Raw genomic sequence first — 18,763 nt, 5'->3', positions numbered from 1 at the left:
TTCTGCAGCTGGGGCCCCGTAAAATTAGACTGGCAAGGGAGAGATCAGCAAAAAGAAAACAAGGAGAAGTTTCTTAGCATGTATGTCACACACACACACACACACACACACACACACACAGCAGCAGCAGCACTCCAGGATGAGTAACTCAAAGGGATGGTTAGAACTTGGGCTTATACATCATCTTAATAAAAACCAGGAAAATTTCAGAGAAGTTGACAAGACAAAGGAAGAGTACTTTAAGTTTCTAGAGTGGCATGGTGACTCCACAGTTGTCTGGGACCCAGGCCTCTTCCAATTTTCTGATCTGACACTAACAGAACAAGGAGCTCATCTCCTGGTTCAGGGTCCACGTTCCAAGCAACACAACAGGTGGGAGAATACACTTACATCAGTTGTCTTTTAAGGGCATTTTTTGGAAACTTGTGCAGAATATTTCCAGTACCTCCTATTGGCCTGAACTTAACCAGCAAGTCCCAGTCTGGCGGTCAGGTTGGCTTGGGGCATCTAGTGCTCATTCTGGGCAGCCATGTGCCCAGCTAAGATTCAGGAATTTAATTACCAAGGATGACTGAGAGAATGGATATTAGGGGGGAATTAGCAAGTCTGTTATGACTTCTCAGCAGTGGAATTCCTGAACCAAGCTCTATTTTTGGTCTTTAGAAACCCTTGTTACATGAGGACAGATTGCTTCCAGGTAGGTTCTGTCACTCAATGCTTCCACGAGTGGTGCATGAGAAAGCCTGCCTCATTACATCCATGCCAACACAGAGTGCAAACACCTGAAATAAAAATCTTTGCCAGCCTCATAGGAGAAAAAAATATCTCAATTACATTTGCATTACCTTGATAATAAGAAAAGTTGAACTTCTTCATATGCTTGCTGGTCATTTGAATTTCCTTTGTGTGAGTGTCTTAAGTCCTTTGTCTACTTTTAAATTAATATGCAGCTAGTTGTAGAAAGGCATTATAAAGTTTGAATTGAGTGGGTCAGGGATGAGAGATTTTTCCTTTCAATAATTAGGATTTAAAAAAGAAAATCCTAGGTTAATAGGAAATCTTAGGGAAGGAACAACATTGAAAAGTAGACAAGTAGTACATTTTTATTTTGGTTTGTTTTTGTTTTTGACTGAGGAAACTCAGATTTCAATATGACTTTGTCTAATGTAGCAGGTAAACCACAAAGACTGGAAAATAGCATCAAGAACAATTAACTGTGAGTTTTCTTGACTACTGGGAAAGAGTTAAATCACTGATAACTTAGCCCTTTTAGAAATGGGTTATTTTCTGAGTCAGGGTGATAATTTGGTGGTCGCGGTCCTGTTCAGTGTATGAGAAAATGTCACCATATGGATGAGACGGGCACTTGAAGCTCCTTCACCGCCGTGACCAGAGGAAAGACAATCAAAGTGAGACTTGGGAAAATGACAATGATTATTGCCAGTCCCTGCATTTATGTCTCCCTGTCACCCTGTGGATCTGAATTAAATTTTCTCATGGGGCCTGGTATCATGTGCTCTTAAAAATACACATTTTTATTTTGGAATCGAACCTTTGTCAGACAGTTTATTGTTCTGTTTTGTTTTCCTAAAGAGTGTGTTTGTGTTTTATTTGGAGAAATCTGAGCACCTGCTGCTTTTACCTCAGCAACAGGCAGACCTTGGTCACCGTTGTCAACATCCGGATGGCAACAGCAAGAAGGCAGGAAGCTCACCCATGACGCGTGGGTGCCGTTTGGCGGTTCTTACCAGGACCCCCTGTAGTGTGGATGAGAATAAAATGCACCACCGTCTTCACTGCCATCTTGGCAGGAGCGCACTGCTCCGAACGAAAGCTGATTTTTATGATGAGTAAAAATATTAATAATGAAAGACGTTTCTGTCAGCGAGTGAGTTACCTTAACAAGTGGACCAGTAACACACAGGGTCACCCCAACTCGAGTTGGGTCTATGCCCATCCCCCACACAGATTTTCCAGGAGAGAGTCCTGACCTAGCTGTTATCCATACTTATAGATCTGTGATTAGTGATAGCTTTTGAACAGGGGAAATGGTAAGATAAGTCTCAGCAGTTGATTTGAGAGTGAGGGAATCCAGGATTTAGCTAATTCCAAAGAAGTGAAGGAAAAAGCTTTTATGTTTTGAGGAGCAAAATTTCCGATCTCAAAGTTGTCTTTCAACTATCTGACGTGTTGCTAAGCCATTTGTAATTATGTCCTTAGGATTTTCCCATGTGGATAAATACTCTTGATTGGTAATTTTGGCCTCTGCATACATGTTCCTGTCAAAATGAATAAGGGATTAGAATGACTCAGGGAAGTTTTCTTTGCCAAACAAAATAAAACAGAACGACCAAAAAAAAAAAAAAAAACCACAAAAAAACCCAGAGATATGTTCTGGGTAATATTTGCTTGAGTATTGGAATTTTTCAAAGGTGACTAAGTATTCAGCCAGTATTCCAGGTCTTGTTTCTGTAACTTCGATATAATCTCATCTGTCCGATGACTCTGAAAGCTGGAACACGGAGGTATTCCTCTCCCTGCCTCTTTTAAAGGGTAAAGCCACGTCCCAGTTGATTAACAGACCAGGATTTGCGGAATGTGGTCAATAGTCTCTGTTTGCTACTGATTTCTTGGCATCCTGGAAAAATCCTATAATTTGCAGTTTCTTTGATTTGCTGTATTTTTTAAAAAGAGAACATTGCAAACTTAAAAGAATTACATTCTATAAATGAATACGATTAAGCCATCCTAAGTGCCCTGACTTATTATTATTGTTATTATGTGATTTTCTCAGAGTACCTTAAGAAGATCTACGGCCACTTGTAACAGCGAATACCCAACAGGGCAGGAAGAGACTTCGGACACCATTCTGGAGCTGCTGACCTATCTGGCAAACTTTGTAAAGCTTACAGCTGCTCTCAGGTAAGTGGACTATTTAGTGTGTAGGGGGATCGGTGCCATGACAGTCTTGCTTTTCTTGAATTTGCATCATTCATGTCCTTTCCTTAAGTGAAGGCGACTTCATCTGGGAAGAAAAGAGGATTTTGAACAGGTTGCTTCCTTTTTGATATTGTTTATGTTGATTAGTTTTATATTGCATAAGAAGGGGAACTGGGACCACGGTGGGTGTTTCTAAGTCTGGTGGGAGTGGATATCGGAGGAATAAACCGTGGGCACAATAGACAGGGTTCACAAGGGACAGGAGGCGGCAGGAGCCATCACTGCCTGGGGTGTCAGGCAGCCAGGAGACACCACAAAACACTCACCCTGGTGAAGGAGCGTTAACCCGAGGGGAGGGGACCCTGAGGATGAAGCTAGCCATGACCATGAACCAAACAATGGTGAGGTTTTCCATAGGATTTGGTCAATAGAGACATGATGTGGCTTTGGAGCATTTCAAGAACTGAACTAAATTATATTTATGTTTAGATTTCCTTTCTCCCCTTGAATAGGGAGGGCTTCGTTGTTCTAGATCTGGGCTGGAGATTTCCACAGTATGGGTGAAAGTTCTTTTTTTTGAAAGGAGAACAGTTCTCTGAAAAGTTAATTTGGGAAACGAAGATAATGTACAAGTGAAGGACAAGAAATTATGGCATTTATCCTCACCTCTAAGAATAAAACACTAGATGTAGCAGGAGACTGGCTTCCCAAGGCATCACATGGTTTTACTCTTATAGGTACTTAGGTTAGAGAAAAGAAGGGAGGTGGTGACTGCCCGAAGATGAACAAGGCACCAGGCCAAATGTTAAAGAAGGGCAAAGTGGATCTCTGAAACTGTCAGAGGACCTGTTGGAAGGAATCACAGTTTTACATGAATGTTTCACATTCGCGGTGCTTCCTCTGATGAACGTGTATCAACCATCCCTTTGGCACGCAGACATCAAGTCCTGGTGATAATAAAATCTACCAGCAGGGGGTGCTATCCCCTCAAATTTCCTTTCCTGGATGCTAAAGGTCATCTCAAGGCTTTATGTCTTTGCGTATAAGTGAAGACTAAATGTCAGTTTATCACAAAATTGAGTTGTCTCGGGCATGGCACTGTCTAGATTGGGTATTATCCTAATAAGATGGGAGCACTAGTTTTCATCCCCACCTGCTCTGTTTTGTGCCATGAAAGTCTACCCCAGGCAACTGGCGCTCAAATGTCCTCCTTTGGCCACAAGGGGACAGGAGAACATCATTCGAAGGGGTTAATAGAAATCCAACACGTTTAATGGAAAACCATCTCAACATATGCCAACGGAAAGTCAAGACATTTGTTTCCTTTAAATCAAAATCATTTAGATTTCTATTATGTTTATAGATTTTAAATGCTGTCTAAGGAAGATCTTTCAATTAACTCATCAATCACATGTTCAGACTGCAGAGTTAAAGCAAGGCATGTTTGTTGCTATATATGCTAATATTCCGTTAACTTACTAGCAGCTACATTTTTTCAAGCCTTTTCAGTTTGCTTCACATTAACCGTTTGTCTTCTTCCAGTGCATCGGTCCACAGTAGGGATCACCTGGGAGACCTGGCCGGGTTGCTCCAGGTTAGTTCAGGCCGCAGTGCGGGTGTGAGCTGAGACCTACAGGGCAGGCCCCGCCTGCTGCGGTCTAGAGCCTTGTTCCACGGGACTGCTCACACTACAGGCACAGCTGTCATGGCCCCATTTGCTTCCCTGCCCAGGCACTGACCGCCTCATAACCCTGCAGCCTCCCAGATCCTCCTGACCCAGGGGCTCGAAGCTCTGACTCCAGCTCCAAGAGCAGAACAAGAAGGACCAGATTTTTCTGGGCTTCCAGAACCCAAGCTCCCACGGTTGACCCACCTGCTTCCCAATACCTATTTCCCCTGACCCCACCAGAGCTGGAATCTGACTCAGGCTTGGTTTACCCTTCAAAACCGTCTAGGTCAAAAAGCAATGGACGGAGGTTCAGAAGAGCCAGGCTCCAGTCTGGGCTATCCTTGCCTGGCTGAAACAAGGCAGGCCACCCTACGCACGCTGAAACCCTTTGCAGGACTCAATCTCCCGAGGACTTTAAATGAAACCTTCTTTTCTCGTTCCCATTTACTATTCTCCCCCAATGTCAGAGCTCCTTTCTCCTTTTACTTCTTTCTATTCTGTTAGTCTTTCCTCCATTTTGGCTAGAATAGGATATTCAAGAGAACCTTGACATATGAAAACGGTCATTCTCAGCCCTACATAGAGATTAGACTCTAGGATACTTTCCAAAAATACAGAGCTTTATGCTCCCCACCTCCCACTGCGGGCTTGTGGGATTAGACACCTCTAGAAATTTCTAGAAATCTTACCAGGCCATTCAGTGCACAGCCAGGTTGAGAACTATTGAAGTGAGGAAAGAGGTTCAAGAGGAATGTCTTTCGAGGAAAGGGGAGGCTTAAATATTCAGTAAAGATATTAAAGGAAGGGTAACCCCACAAAAAGAAGGAAAGCTGGTAACAGAGGGAATTAAACCTCTTCTCCCCACTGATAAAAACCGGCACAGATATATCTTTTTCTTTAATATTTTTTCTCTGAGGTGTTTTTCTTTTCTTTCTTTCCTTCTCCTAGATGGAGAGGAGGAGTGAAATAAACAACAGGTTGGAGGAAACTGGGCCGGGAAGGTCCAGGAGGCTCCATTAAAATGGGAAGCTGAGGACTGCAGCAGGTGACAAGTCCTGACGTCCCAGCTCGGACCCAGCCACCCAGGCAGGAGAAGCACAAGAGATTTTCTTTGGCACAGTATATGTGAGTAGGGCCTGGGGCAACACCGCCGAGTCACAGAAGTGCCTCTCAGACACCTTCACGCCTTCCAGTATCCCAAAATCCTTCGCCTTCAAAATCTGCCCCTTCCTAAGGTTCCCTCTTTCCAGAATAATTCCTTCCTTCTTGCGCTTTCCAAAGACAAATGTACTGGCCAGGAACTCATCATAGCCCAGACATAAGACTGATTTGACAGGTGGTAAATAGTGATCTTTGCCGTCTAGGAGGTCCCAGGGGTGTGTTGTGCACAAATGTCCCCCGTCTTTAGTGTCTTTCTGGATGTGTGTAAATTAGAGCGACACTGTCCCAGAGATGGTGAGAGGAATGGATGTTGGAGAGAGCCACGGGGCAGATATCAGTGATGAACTGAATCTAAGGTGTGAGAAATGGGCAGGGATCAGGAATAATGCCTGGGTTTCTGGCTTATATAACTGGCACCAATTTGCCCAGATTTCAGAGGGCAGTGCGATTTAATGAAACGTGGTCAGCCTTTACTATTGTTAGGCACCACAGAGGTTAAAAGATGAGTAAGACCATGACTTGAGTCTAGCAAGGTCACCTTATCCTAAAAAAAAGACAATAGTCAGAAGACTATAGTAAGTATCCCCCTTGCATGTACATGTGCTAGAAATTAAGCAGTTAATAGAACACTCCGATTGTAGGTAGTTATAAACCAAAAGTGGGTAGTGAGAGAGTTACGTTTTAGGATATATGGGTAAGACGTACATTTGTCATCAAATTCTGAACTTGGATGAGTAAATGTTCCGAGCAAAATCACAGACCAAGTACAAATGCCCCAAACAAACCCAACTTACAGGATGGAGTGTTCAGTATTATGAAAGTTTGTTTTTATTTAAACGTATGGAATTGTTAAAGTCCCCTCTTGTGTCATTGGGAGGGCTGAATTTAGGTCTAATTATGCCCAGTTACTGAGTCGTCTGATTCCGACTTTACCTGGGGAGGGCTTGGTGAAATTCCCATGCTTTCTCACAGTGGACTCGGGTTGTAGATTTCGGGTGCGTGTCAAGGTGTATTGCAAGGTCACTCGTTTGTCCCCTGAGGCCTTCTATACACCTCTGATGGAGTTCAAGGGCAATCAATATCTGTTTTTCTTTAATGCATTTCAGGACCTTGCCTCTGCACGTGCAGAAGCGCTGCTTCTTAGCAAATCTGCAAGCTCATGGCCTTTCCATTGTGCAACCACTTCCTCGCATACTGAACAATACTGGATTCTTTAAACTGCTTATGCAAAGTGACAGACCAGCCTTTCTCTCATCCAAGGTCTGGTATTACAGCTACTGCAAGTTATTGAATTCCTTTGGGTCTCAGTTTTTCATCTGTGAAATGAAGGTGTGTATCTAACATCGCTGCCCCAACTCTGGGATCCTATCTGTGCTTCCAGCTCCTTCTTAACTACTCCAACCTCTGTCTCAAGAATGTGCAGCCTTGAGTGATTAAATTTTTAAAAAATTAGCATCTAACAATTTATGTTAGAACGGGCTTTCATCCACTGTACTTCAATAACAAATTTTTAAAAATGTGCTTCCATAGATCACGAAACAGCCGGAGTGTCAGAGTATTATAAAAACTAGACACGACATCAATTCATTGGCTTAGCATGCCTCCAAAATTGATCAAAATACACGAACGTGTTTTAACATGCAGATTTCTGGATCTCTCCATAGACCTATTGAATCAGAATTTCCAGGAAAACGGGAGCAGGAAAATGTATACTTCCTCCAGTTAAAGAGGTGAAATATTCATTTTATGAGGCTATGTCTTCCTAGTGTAAGTTGGTAAAAAGCTTGAAAATTTCAGGAGTGTTTTTCCCTCAACGACATCATTTCTGCCTCTGAGTTTGTTCATGTGACACTCCCTGTTCTGAAATGTTCCCTCCATTTATCTTAACAAAATCCTATCCACCAGTCAAAGCCTTGATCAAGCTGTGTCTGCTAAGTAATGGCTCATAGCTAAGCATCACTTCCAGCAACCCTCATGATAACCCATGAGGATGCTAGTGTTCCTATCCTCTTCCTACAGCTGAGGACAGGGAGGCTTAGAGAAGTGAGCGAGCTCACCTAACCATCACTCGGCAAGCGAGTGACCGTCATGGGGTCTGAACAGGCTATGTTAGCAGCGTGACATTCATCTGTCACCCTCTACAGAGACCCCCGTCCTTGCTCCCATCACAGTACAGCTCCCAAGCATGGCTCTCATCTCTTGATTCCCCCTAAATGTGGAGTCTAACCCCCACAAATGAGCACTCGCTTATAGGTTTTCCTCCTCTTTCCCACATGCCAACTCTCTGCCCAACTACATCTGAAACAGCCAAGGCAGAGGCCGTTTTCATTGGTCCACACAGTAGCCTCAACTAATATCTGGCCATTGATTAGAGATGGAGGAAGCATGCGAATTGTAAATGTGCGAGATGATGCTAGTGTTTAATTATAAAAGAGTATCAAGTGAGAAGAGCTTCCTTTTTTGTTCTAGAAATACATTTTTTTCTACATAAATTTAAGGATGGGAAGGAGATGGAATGATGGAATGTCGAACATGTCCACTGAAAGGGACCCACTTCCTGGTGGCCAGATTTACGTGCTTGGAGATGTTGGTCCATGCCTCGGGGACCACTCCGCTCTATGGGATTGTGCTGACCCAGAAATATGAAAATGTTGGTCTTGTAAAATCTTTTTTGGCTCCAATCAATTCCATAGGAGCAGAGCAGTATGAGCTCCCTTGCAGAAGTTACACCCTGAAAGGACGTATCCCTCATCTTTTAACAGAGAATCGGGCAGTTGATCTGCTGACGCAGGCACAATTTTGAGTTAGGCTAGCTCATTAAATGGATGAAGTAAAGTGGGTTTTCCTTTGTCTTAGGAAGAAAAAAACCATGTACCAGGGCTTACTGTATTTGCCTGAAGAGTAATGTTGGCTTCAATATTAGTAACTAAGGTTAAACTTAGAGAAAGGTTTTTAGATGGCTTCTGACCTGGAGTAAATTCTAGTTGAGGGCATTTAAGTTCTCTTAAGTGGACATTAAAGATAGTCGCCAGGATAAATGTGTGTAGCGTTTTATTGGGAGACTTACATTAGTGGTAAAAGATGATCATTGCAACTGTCCTCTTGTCTTCTCCCATTTTTTAGTATAGTTAAAAATTTACCTCTGTATAGACATTGATTCTGGAAAAAAAAAAAAAGGTAAGTAAATTTCCAATCTTTCTCCCCAAGCATCTTCAGCATTTAAAAGTAATTCCAAGTGGGAAAGCTAGGATACTAAAATAGATCATTTTTTAAAAAGATTTTATTTGTTGATTGATTTAGAGAAAGAGCGTGTGGGCACACGCACGTGGGGGGAGGGGCAAGGGAGAGAATCTCAAGCAGAAGTTCCGCTGAGCGAGGAGCCTGAGGTGGGCCTGGCTTTCACCACCCTGAGATCATGACCCGAGCTGAAACCAAGAGTCTGACGTTTAACCGACTGAGCCACCCCGGCGCCACTAGAATAGATTATTTTTTATTAGAGTTTAAAAAATGAACAATTAGTAAGTTTCTTTGAATTTCTACAATGATTTATATTGACAGGGTCTCTTCTCCCGGGGGTAAAAATGGGATTGTGGACTAATGTGGGATTTGAATGTTATTTGAATGTTACTAATTCAATTGTAAAGAGTTACAAGTGGTGGCCATCAACACGCAGGAAAGACAATAAACGGTCTAAATTTCTTAAATTCTCACAGAATTTTGGTTTGAGGCTTAGAAGTAAAATGAAGGTGTGGGTTTATTCAAAGATGTTACACCAAATATAATTTAGGAAATTTGTCTCTCAAGCACGGAATCAATATACTTGGTTAGGTTCTATTAATTTTTCAAAATGTCGTTCAGAAATTAAGTTTAATTTCTTGGAAGTCCCATCACTGCAGTCTTGAATGTTCGTGCTGTTGTCACTGTCTATTACCAGGCACTCTTTCTGGGGTCTCGTGAAAGGAATGTAAACTCCGGGACAAGCATTAGTTCTTATTTGCTTCTGTCCTGCTTGCTTTGAGATTAGCAATGGTGCTTGCTCTTTTTTTTTTTTTTTTAAGATTTTATTTATACATTTGTCAGAGAGAGAGAATACAAACAGGGGGAGCGGCAGGCAGAGGGAGAAGCAGTCTCCCCACCGAGCAAGGAGCCTAATGTGGGACTCGATCCCAGGACCCCGGAACATGACCTAAGCTGAAGGCAGATGCTTATAAGACCAACTGAGCCACCCACGCATCTCGGTGCTTATACTTTGAGTGCCTGCTGTGTACAGGGCATGGCTCATGCTCAGGCTCTGAGCTAATTTGGAATGATGAATTCGCAGAGAATTATGGGAGGGGTCCCCAGTGGTAATTCCACATCTTCAACTTTGTATAACAGGGGATTAGACATGATTGATGTGTCTGTCAGTGGACCCGGAATTTGTGCTTGAGTAGTCATCCCAGCAGGAGACACACTTACTCTCAAGAGATGCCGTCGTTCAAAACTTTACTCTTATTGGATCTTATGTGGAACTTTCCTCATGTCAGTTTGAGGGGACGGAACTCACTGCTCCACGTCTCAGGTCCGAGTGAAATTCCACAGCTCGACTATCCACTTTATTCACCTGACGTGGAGCTAAGTACATTTCATTGTTTTCGAAAGTCATCCGAAGGACAAATGGAATCACTATTAAGGGTAGTCAAAGGAACAAGCAATGTCTCTTAAAAAAAAATCCAAAAAATAAAAAAAAAAAAAGTAGTTTCCAAAAATACCTTGTGTGCGGCTGAGCACGAGTCTGGGATGAGGTATCATCTCCCACAGGACTTCTTTGAAAGAGACCTTCCTCCCTGGTATGTTTGTTTTGAAGCCAGACACATTATTTTACACTTGTACCTCATGTATTTAATTTAATTTCCTATCATTTCTCAATCCAGACGCATTTCTGTGAATAGCTCTGGGAGCGCCATTTCAGTTTCCGAAGCATCACACTGTGCCAACATTCTGCACTCTACGATGTGAAACATGGACTTGAGCTTCTACTTTTCTTTAAAAGTCAAGTTCTCGAGGTAAGTTACAGTCCTAGAAATAAAGAACAGTCCGTGAAAAGGCCCTCATGAAATAGGAACTCGGGGAAGTGAGCCCTCCGTTGGTATCTGAATGATACTTCAATGTGTCAAAATTAAGCTTTGACGAGCTAGACTGGAGAGGCATCCTAGGATTTAATGAGCGCAAAAGCTCTTAGGGAACGTCTAGTTACAACTCTTTTAGAGTGAAAAAAATAATGCCTAAAAACTTACATGACTTTTCTAAGGCCACTAACAGAATTTCTAGTCCTCAGGAATGCCTAAAGTGTCAACCGTTCAGTAGAATACCGTTCTACCATCAGAACAGGCTTGATAGGGTCAGGTCCCCAGAGACCCACCACAGACATGATCTTTGACACTGTATATTCATGAACACGTCTACATTTCTTAAGCTGTCTCCTTTATATAAAATTTCTCATTGTTTACAGAAATTAATATATCTCACATTTAAAAAATCTATAGATGGCTTGATTCCCCTGTAATGTGTATCCTTGACTTCGTACTCCTGATATTGCCTGTTCTACTAGTCAGCTCAAAGTTGCCTTTTATATAATGTAAAGAGTAAGAATTTTGCTCAAGGATTTTCTATCAGTGCAAGAATTTGGTTTTTTTGGGGGTGGTCTGTTTCAACCAGAGGAACTCCTTTTGATCCTTCATATCTCAGAGTAAGTGTTTCTTCATTGGTGAAGTCATCCTTGATCTTGCAGACCAGATGAGATGCGTCTATTATTAAACTTGAGCCTTGGATGCCTGAGCTCCTCCCTTATGACTCCTAATACATTGAGTTTTTCATTGCAGGCTTCCTTGGTGGACTCTGGGCAGCATGAGTCCTCATCTGTCATAGACCCTGGTATTTCTCTAGCATGTAGCATGCACAAAGCAAGCCCTTCAGGCTAGGACTCTGGATTGCAAGCCACAGAAATGCAATTCATACCAATTTATGCAAGAAAAAGGAATCACTGAGTCATGTAACTGAAAAGGCTAGAGATAGAAGTGGGTAGTTTCATCCTAGCTGTGTTCCTGGACTCAAAGTTTGTCCTTGTGATTTTTCCTTTTATTCTTTGACAGGTTCTGCCTTTGTAAGGACCAAGACAGCTCTGGTTGCTCCAGGCTTATCTGATCCTCAGTGCCCTATGCCTTAGAGAGCATATCAGCAAATATCCCAAGGAGGGTTTTCATTGGTCTGCTTGGATCACAGGTCCATCCATGAATTCGTCACCATGGCTAAGGGATGTGCTACTCTGACTATCTTAGTCAGGGTCAGGAGACCTTCCAGAAACTAGGAGCAGAGGTCAGCCCCATACCATCCACATGGACTGAGAATGATTTCCAAAGGGAGAAAAGGGACTCACGTACCACATCAGGAGAAATGAATGCTGGGCAAGCAGAAACATCGATAACAATGTTAATAGCTAATAATTAGTGAGTGCTTTATGTGGCTTTACTCATTTCAGACATCCACTAAAATGCTCTGACAATTGGTGTTGATGATGAATGAATGAATGAATGAATGAATGAATGAATGAAAACAAAGTTTTATGCTTAGGGTTTGTGTTTCGTGCCTATGACATGTTGGTAATACTGTGACTATTACTATTTTTGTCATCATTATTGTTATTATTGACAGCTAGAAACTCAGCAAACTGAGTTCCTCAATAACAAAATAGTTATGTCTTAAGAGATTTTTTTTATCAGTGTTTATTCAAAAGCAATTTGAAAGGCTAATATCTCTGTAACTCTCTCTCATGACCTCTGTATTTAAAGAATGTTGTACAGTTCTTGGTTTGTGTCTTGCAATTTGCATCTCATTTCTGGCTTTTATTTTTCTGATTTTAGCTCAATTACCTGCAATCTCCCTTGTGTTCTCTTGGGTAAACTGACCAAGTTTCTTTTTGTCATTTTAATTTGTATTTTGGATGTTTGCAGAGTCCACCAGGCTTCTTCCCTCTTCCCACTCCTCTATCTGTTTCATAGAAGATAGCTTCCCGCTCCCATCACTGACCCATGGGGTCTTTCTATTGTTCCTTTGAAGAAACATTCAGCTTTACTAGATGACTTTCCTGCTTAAATTCTGGCCCAAAGAGCTTTTGCTATTTTATACTAAGCCTATTAATCTTGGCTTCTATTTTGTTAATAGATTTCCTATCCCCAACCCCACCATATTTTTCTTACATATTCTGAATTCCACACTAAGCACTTTCGGATTTTCCACTGAGTTTCAACATTTTCCAAAGAAATTTAATGATTTAAATTTCTTCAACAGGATTCTTGAAATCTCTGAGACTATGCAAATAGCTGCGTGAGTGTGCATAAACATGTTTTCTGGGGAAAAGGGCAAAGGTTCTCATCAGAGTTCAAGTTTATGACTCATGCACATTTCAGAGCTATGGTCCCCTCACCACAGTATTGCTAATCATTAATTGCTGTCATCTCTGGCTTCTCCCACAGAAGGTAAGGGCTGTGGCTTTTCTTCATGATTGTGTCTTAACTTTTGACTCAATTCTGTATGTATCCTGGGGGGGGGTGCATTCAGCAGAAGGGAGCCCAGACTGTCAACAAATTGATCCTCTGTCCTGGGTCAGTGGCCCCCAAAGGGCCAACTTCTCTGCATGACCCTGTCCTTGAAAGCTGGCCCTCAACACTGACACACCTTCTCGGGATGTGACCCCTCCCCTCCCGTCATGCTTTTTCTGCAAAGGTAGCACTGCTTCCTTTCCTGTGCTTCCCCTTTTTGGGAGATTGGTGACACATCGCGTTTGTTGTCCTCCGCTTTCGTCAGTTCATGGAGAACTCGAGGTCTCCCTTGACTTCTTAGACTTAAATACATGTGTGTTGAACTTGGATGTACAAAAGCTACAGCAGGCAGTGACCTCCTGTTCTTTCTTCTCGAGGTCCTTAATTCTTTCACATAAATGATGTCACGGTGCTTTCGTTCTACTTTATCCCAAAACAAGCATCTTCAGTTCCTCTGCATGTTTGCCAGGCTGCTTAACACTTAGACCCCTCTTCTTTCTCACAATTTATCCATGCTGTTTGGCATCTTTTGTCCTGGCTGTTGCTAGCAGAACAGAAGGGCTCAGGGATTGGGAAGAATGGTGCCGGGGTAAGAATTCCCACAAGGTCTCCATGCCATAGGAGTAAAACAAGCTACGGTTCAAACACAGCAGACTCCTGGTAAATGCCAAATGCCTAGGACTGGAGGGGAGATGGAGGTCAGTGTTATAATCCCAAAGGTTTTGAGGCAGACAAAGAAGTCCAAGTGTTAGGAACAGGATGTGATGGACCAGCAGCCTTGCGATGTATGGCTGGGTTCAGCTGGACTAAAATGCAAGAGATAAGAAAGACAATGCCTATCATCTTCCCCTATAACCTAAACTTCTCCTATAATCTAAACTTCCCTGCATGCATTTAAATGCAAACTTTACATGCATTTTTCTTTTTCTTTTTTTTTTTTTAAAGATTTTATTTATTTATTCAACAGAGATAGAGACAGCCAGCGAGAGAGGGAACACAAGCAGGGGGAGTGGGAGAGGAAGAAGCAGGCTCATAGCGGAGGAGCCTGATGTGGGGCTCGATCCCACAACGCCGGGATCACGCCCTGAGCCGAAGGCAGACGCTTAACCGCTGTGCCACCCAGGCACCCCTACATGCATTTTTCTATATTAGATATGCTAATATACATTCTGTGCGTGTGTGCGTGTGTGTGTGTGTGTGTGTGTAGTGATGTGGGAATGGGATCAATATATGCATATTGTTGGCCAGTATGATTGGGAAGGGCATCAAATATAATTTAATCCTTATTGATTAAATATTATGGAAACATATTCCTCAGAAAATGAGTCTCCTGCAATTTCAGTCCTTCAGAGATAAGCACTGTTAACAGCACAGAGTCTGTTCTCTAAGATTCTTTCCACGCATATATTAAAATAAATGCAATGCGTGTGTACCCACGCACTTATATTTCCTCCAGAAATGTGACCATCCATAATCCTGTTCTCTACCTTGTTTATTCAGTTACCAAGTATCCTCAGTACCATCATTTTAAAAATAAATCTTGAAAACAGAATATATGAATAGTGCCTGAAAATGGTACTGAAGAGCACTAGATCTGATGAGATCTCTAAAGAAACACCAGGGAGAAATTTAAAAGATACTAATGACTAAGTCTACCAGACTATCAGAATCAATTATTTCATTTTTTTAAAAATTAAAAATAATGCCAGTACAGGATTAGAGATAATCTGCATTTGATAAGTGCAGGCACCACCAGTGACAGCTGATTAAACACGATGTCACTTTGGAGTGCACCTGTGTCACCGTTCCAAGAGAGCTCCATTTTTATATTATTTTCAACTATTTAGCAGGGTTCAAATTAGAGCAGGAATTATTAGAGAGGGTTAAATCAATATTGTATTAAGAACTGAAATTCTAAAGTTCCACGATACATGCTTAATATTTTGCTCTCTCCGCCCTTGAAATCTGTCCTTCAGAGCTGGTTGGGGTTATTCAGATAGTCACATCCTGTGATCATGATTTAACAGCTGGTTAAACCAGGGCCACTGAGGTCAACGGGTGACGCCACGTGGGTAGTAGAAATGAAAGAAAGAAAAATCTCTGTCCCCTGTCTCCCCAGCCAGTTCTCTTTTTGGTAAAGCATGTATTATTTTGAAATTGTTACAGGCTCACATAAAAATTGCAAGAATGTGACAGAGAGGACGCGTGTACCCATCAGCCGGCTTCCTCCAATGGTAACTAACATCTTACATAACTCCAGGAAAGTGATGTTAGAACAATGCAACTAAATAGATTGTAGATGTTCGTTGAATTTCACCAGCTTTTGAGCTCACTTACTATTTTTGGGGTATGTGTGTGGATGGTTGAATTTACATTTAATCCCATGTACAGACCTATATAACCACCATAGCCATCAAGACACGGGGCTACTCTGACACCACTAGGGAACTCCCTAGACATCTTCATAGTCACACCCTTCCTTCCCTCTCTAAATCCCGGCAGCCCTCGTCTAGCCTCCATTCCTATCATTTTTGTCATCTTTATAATTTTGTCTTTATACCCTCCCCCACTACCTTGCAGTCAATATTTTCAGAGCAGTTCTTCTTGAAATGCCCATCTGGCCCTGCTCAGTCTTTCCGCTTTTGAAGATGAGCTCTTCAGTCAACCATAAATGTCCCAGATGATCAGTAGCTAATAATACAATGAATAAATAAGGTCTGTATAATCTAATGCCAGTGAGAACCAGCCTCAGCCTGTTTCCCAAAGTATTTCTGGAGCTGTTGTAACAAAGTCCCACAAGCTGCTGGCTTAGACCACAGAAATATCTTGTCTGACAGTTCTGTGGGCTGGAAATCTGAGGTCAAGGTGTTGGCAGGGCCATGTTCCCCGGTGCTTGTGAGGGATCTGCTTCAAGCTTTTGGCCAGCTTCTGGTAGTTCCTTGGATGCTGGTACCATAAGCCAGTCTTCACATGGTGTTATCCTCTGTGCACATCTTTACATCATCTTTCCCATATGTGTCTCTCTGTGTCCAAATTTCCCCCTTTTATAAGGACACCAGTCATATTGGATTAGAGCCCACTCTAATGACCTCATTTTAACTTGACTACCTCTGTAAAGACACTCTCTCCAAAAAAGGTCACATTCTGAGACTAAGCCCAAGGGAAATAAATGGAGAAATACCAGTAGAAAAGCAAAGTGAGGGATTATGGAAAATACTTACTAACTCATTAAATTAATAACCTCTGAACCTTCAGGATTTGACTTGACCAGAGATGTTCCAGATGGGGTTCACGTGGGCCCCTGAGTGTCACCCCCCAGTGGTGACCATATGTCATAACTCCAGGAAGCAAGTGCTCCATTGCCCAGATCTCTGGCCCAAGTGTAGCCACAGTCCCCTCCCCTTGGTTTACCTGAATGCAGGTAAGGGGGACTCAGAGCAGACTTTGCATATGCCAAGGGAGGGCAGACAAGAAATCAGTCCGGAGGCTTACAGATAAAGGTTCAATGCAGCATGTTTTTTAAAGAGTAACTTTCAGATCCTGCCCAGATGTACCTCTCAGAACAGAACAAAAATGTAGAGCCCCGAGGAGCTGCAGAGAGGGGAGATTTCCTACTTGGGCGCAATCATGAAGATGTCATGATGTCTAGCGATGCCTTCTGGGTTGTTGTGAGGAACTGACTGTGTCCCCCACTTCAAACTCATATATTGAGGCTCTAACTCTCAATGTGGCTGCATTTGGGGATAAGGTCTCTAGAAGTAATTAAGGTTAAATGAAGTCATAAGGATGGGCCCTGATTCCCTATGACTAGTGTCCTGATAGGAAGAGAGACACCAGAGAACCATCTCTCTCTTTCTCTCCCCAAGCGCATGCTCAGTAGAAAGACCGTGTAAGGACACAGCCTTGCAGGTGAGTATCTACAATATAGGAAAAGAGCTTTCACCAGCACTAAATCTGCGAGCACCAGATCTGCATTTCTGGCCTCCAGAACCGTGAGAAGAGAAACATTGTTTAAACCACCCAACCTGCGGAATTGTGTGATGGCAGCCTGAGAAGACAACTATAGATGTATACTCTTCAGCTCCAAAGAATTGGCACAATTTCTCAGGCTCCCAGCCTCTCTCCATGCGGAGGTGCCCTGTTAACACCCCTCACGTGAGATCTCCTGCCTACATGGCGACACCTGTATGACGAATCCAAGAAGGATCCCCTCCCTGCAGTTCACGTGGGCTCTAAGTTCCTGCTTTGGTTATAAGACACTTACCTCCCTCCCAGTTAATGTTGGAAGTGACCTCACCATTCCAAGGAGTGGTCCCCTCCTCCAAAGTGGCCCGAGAAAATGAGAATTCTGCACCTACGGAGTAAACATAATCTCTAGGCAGCAAGGCTTGAATGCCAAAGATATAAAAATAGAAGGCCTGGTTTTCAAATAGGATGACTCAGATTCTTGTTTATTTGTTTAAGCTAATTTGCTCTAAGTTCAATAATTACTAACCATAGACTAAGAGACTGGAGACTAATAGAGGTACCACATCTTTTGGGACCTTGCTTAGAGGCGGTAGGCACTAAAGATTGGAGAATTTTTTAAATCCTTGTTTCTGAAAACTAGTTTTAAGTATGAGAGGTTGCTTTGAAATTTTCTGTTTTCTGTAATTTTTACCTTTGCATACTTTCCTTTCATTAGATTTAAAATAAAGCAAAATATTTAATAACCTCAAAAATAAAAATTAAAAGTCTAAGCCAAAGAATTTTCATTTTATTTTTTTATTATGTTATGGTTATTATGTTATGTTATTATGTTATGTTAGTCACCAATACAGTACATCACTAGTTTTTGATGTAGTGTTCCATGATTTATTTATTTGCGTATAACACCCAGTGCTCATTGCAATACGTACCCTCCTTAATACCCGTCACTGGGCTAGCCCATCTCCCCACTTCCCTCCCCTCTAAAACCCTCAGTTTGTTTCCCAGAGTCCATAGTCTCCCGTGGTCTGTCTCCCCCTCTGATAGCCCCTCTTCATTTTTCCCTTCCTTCTCTTAATGTCCTCCCTGCTATTCCTTATATTCCACAAATAAGTGAAACCATATGATAATTGTCTTTCTCTGCTTGACTTATTTCACTTAGCATAATTTCCTCCAGTTCCATCCATGTTGTTGCAAATGTTGGGTAATCATCCTTTCTGATAGCTGAGTAATATTCTGTTGTATATATGGACCACATCTTCTTAATCCTTTCGTCTATTGAAGGGCAGCTTGGCTCCTTCCAGTTTGGCTCTTATGGACAATGCTGGTATGAAAATTGGGGTGCGTGTGGCCCTTCTTTCCACTACATCTGTATTTGGGGTAAATACCCAGTAGTGCAATTGCTGGATCATAGGGTAGCTCTAGTTTTAACTTTTTAAGGGACCTCCAC

At 42.2% G+C, this 18,763-nt stretch overlaps 1 long non-coding RNA gene across 3 annotated transcripts; it reads left to right on the top strand.

The window, feature by feature from the left end:
• Positions 1 to 2,464: 2,464 nt before the first annotated feature.
• LOC130544542 (uncharacterized) lies at positions 2,465 to 13,043 on the top strand. 3 transcript variants are annotated; one of them, XR_008960911.1, is made up of 7 exons: positions 2,465 to 2,525; positions 2,795 to 2,922; positions 4,483 to 4,534; positions 5,558 to 5,734; positions 6,877 to 7,099; positions 10,684 to 10,815; positions 11,902 to 13,043. It is a non-coding gene; the product is annotated as an uncharacterized LOC130544542 (long non-coding RNA). The 3 variants fall into 3 exon arrangements; XR_008960910.1 differs by lacking the exon at positions 4,483 to 4,534; XR_008960912.1 differs by lacking the exon at positions 4,483 to 4,534 and having other exon boundaries at positions 2,495 to 2,553.
• Positions 13,044 to 18,763: the final 5,720 nt, after the last annotated feature.

Source organism: Ursus arctos, unplaced genomic scaffold (genome assembly GCF_023065955.2).
Source record: "Ursus arctos isolate Adak ecotype North America unplaced genomic scaffold, UrsArc2.0 scaffold_1, whole genome shotgun sequence".
In the NCBI taxonomy this organism is placed as follows: Eukaryota; Metazoa; Chordata; class Mammalia; order Carnivora; family Ursidae; genus Ursus; species Ursus arctos.
Note: the sequence above shows the minus strand (reverse complement) of the source record. Positions and strands in the feature narration are given on the sequence as shown.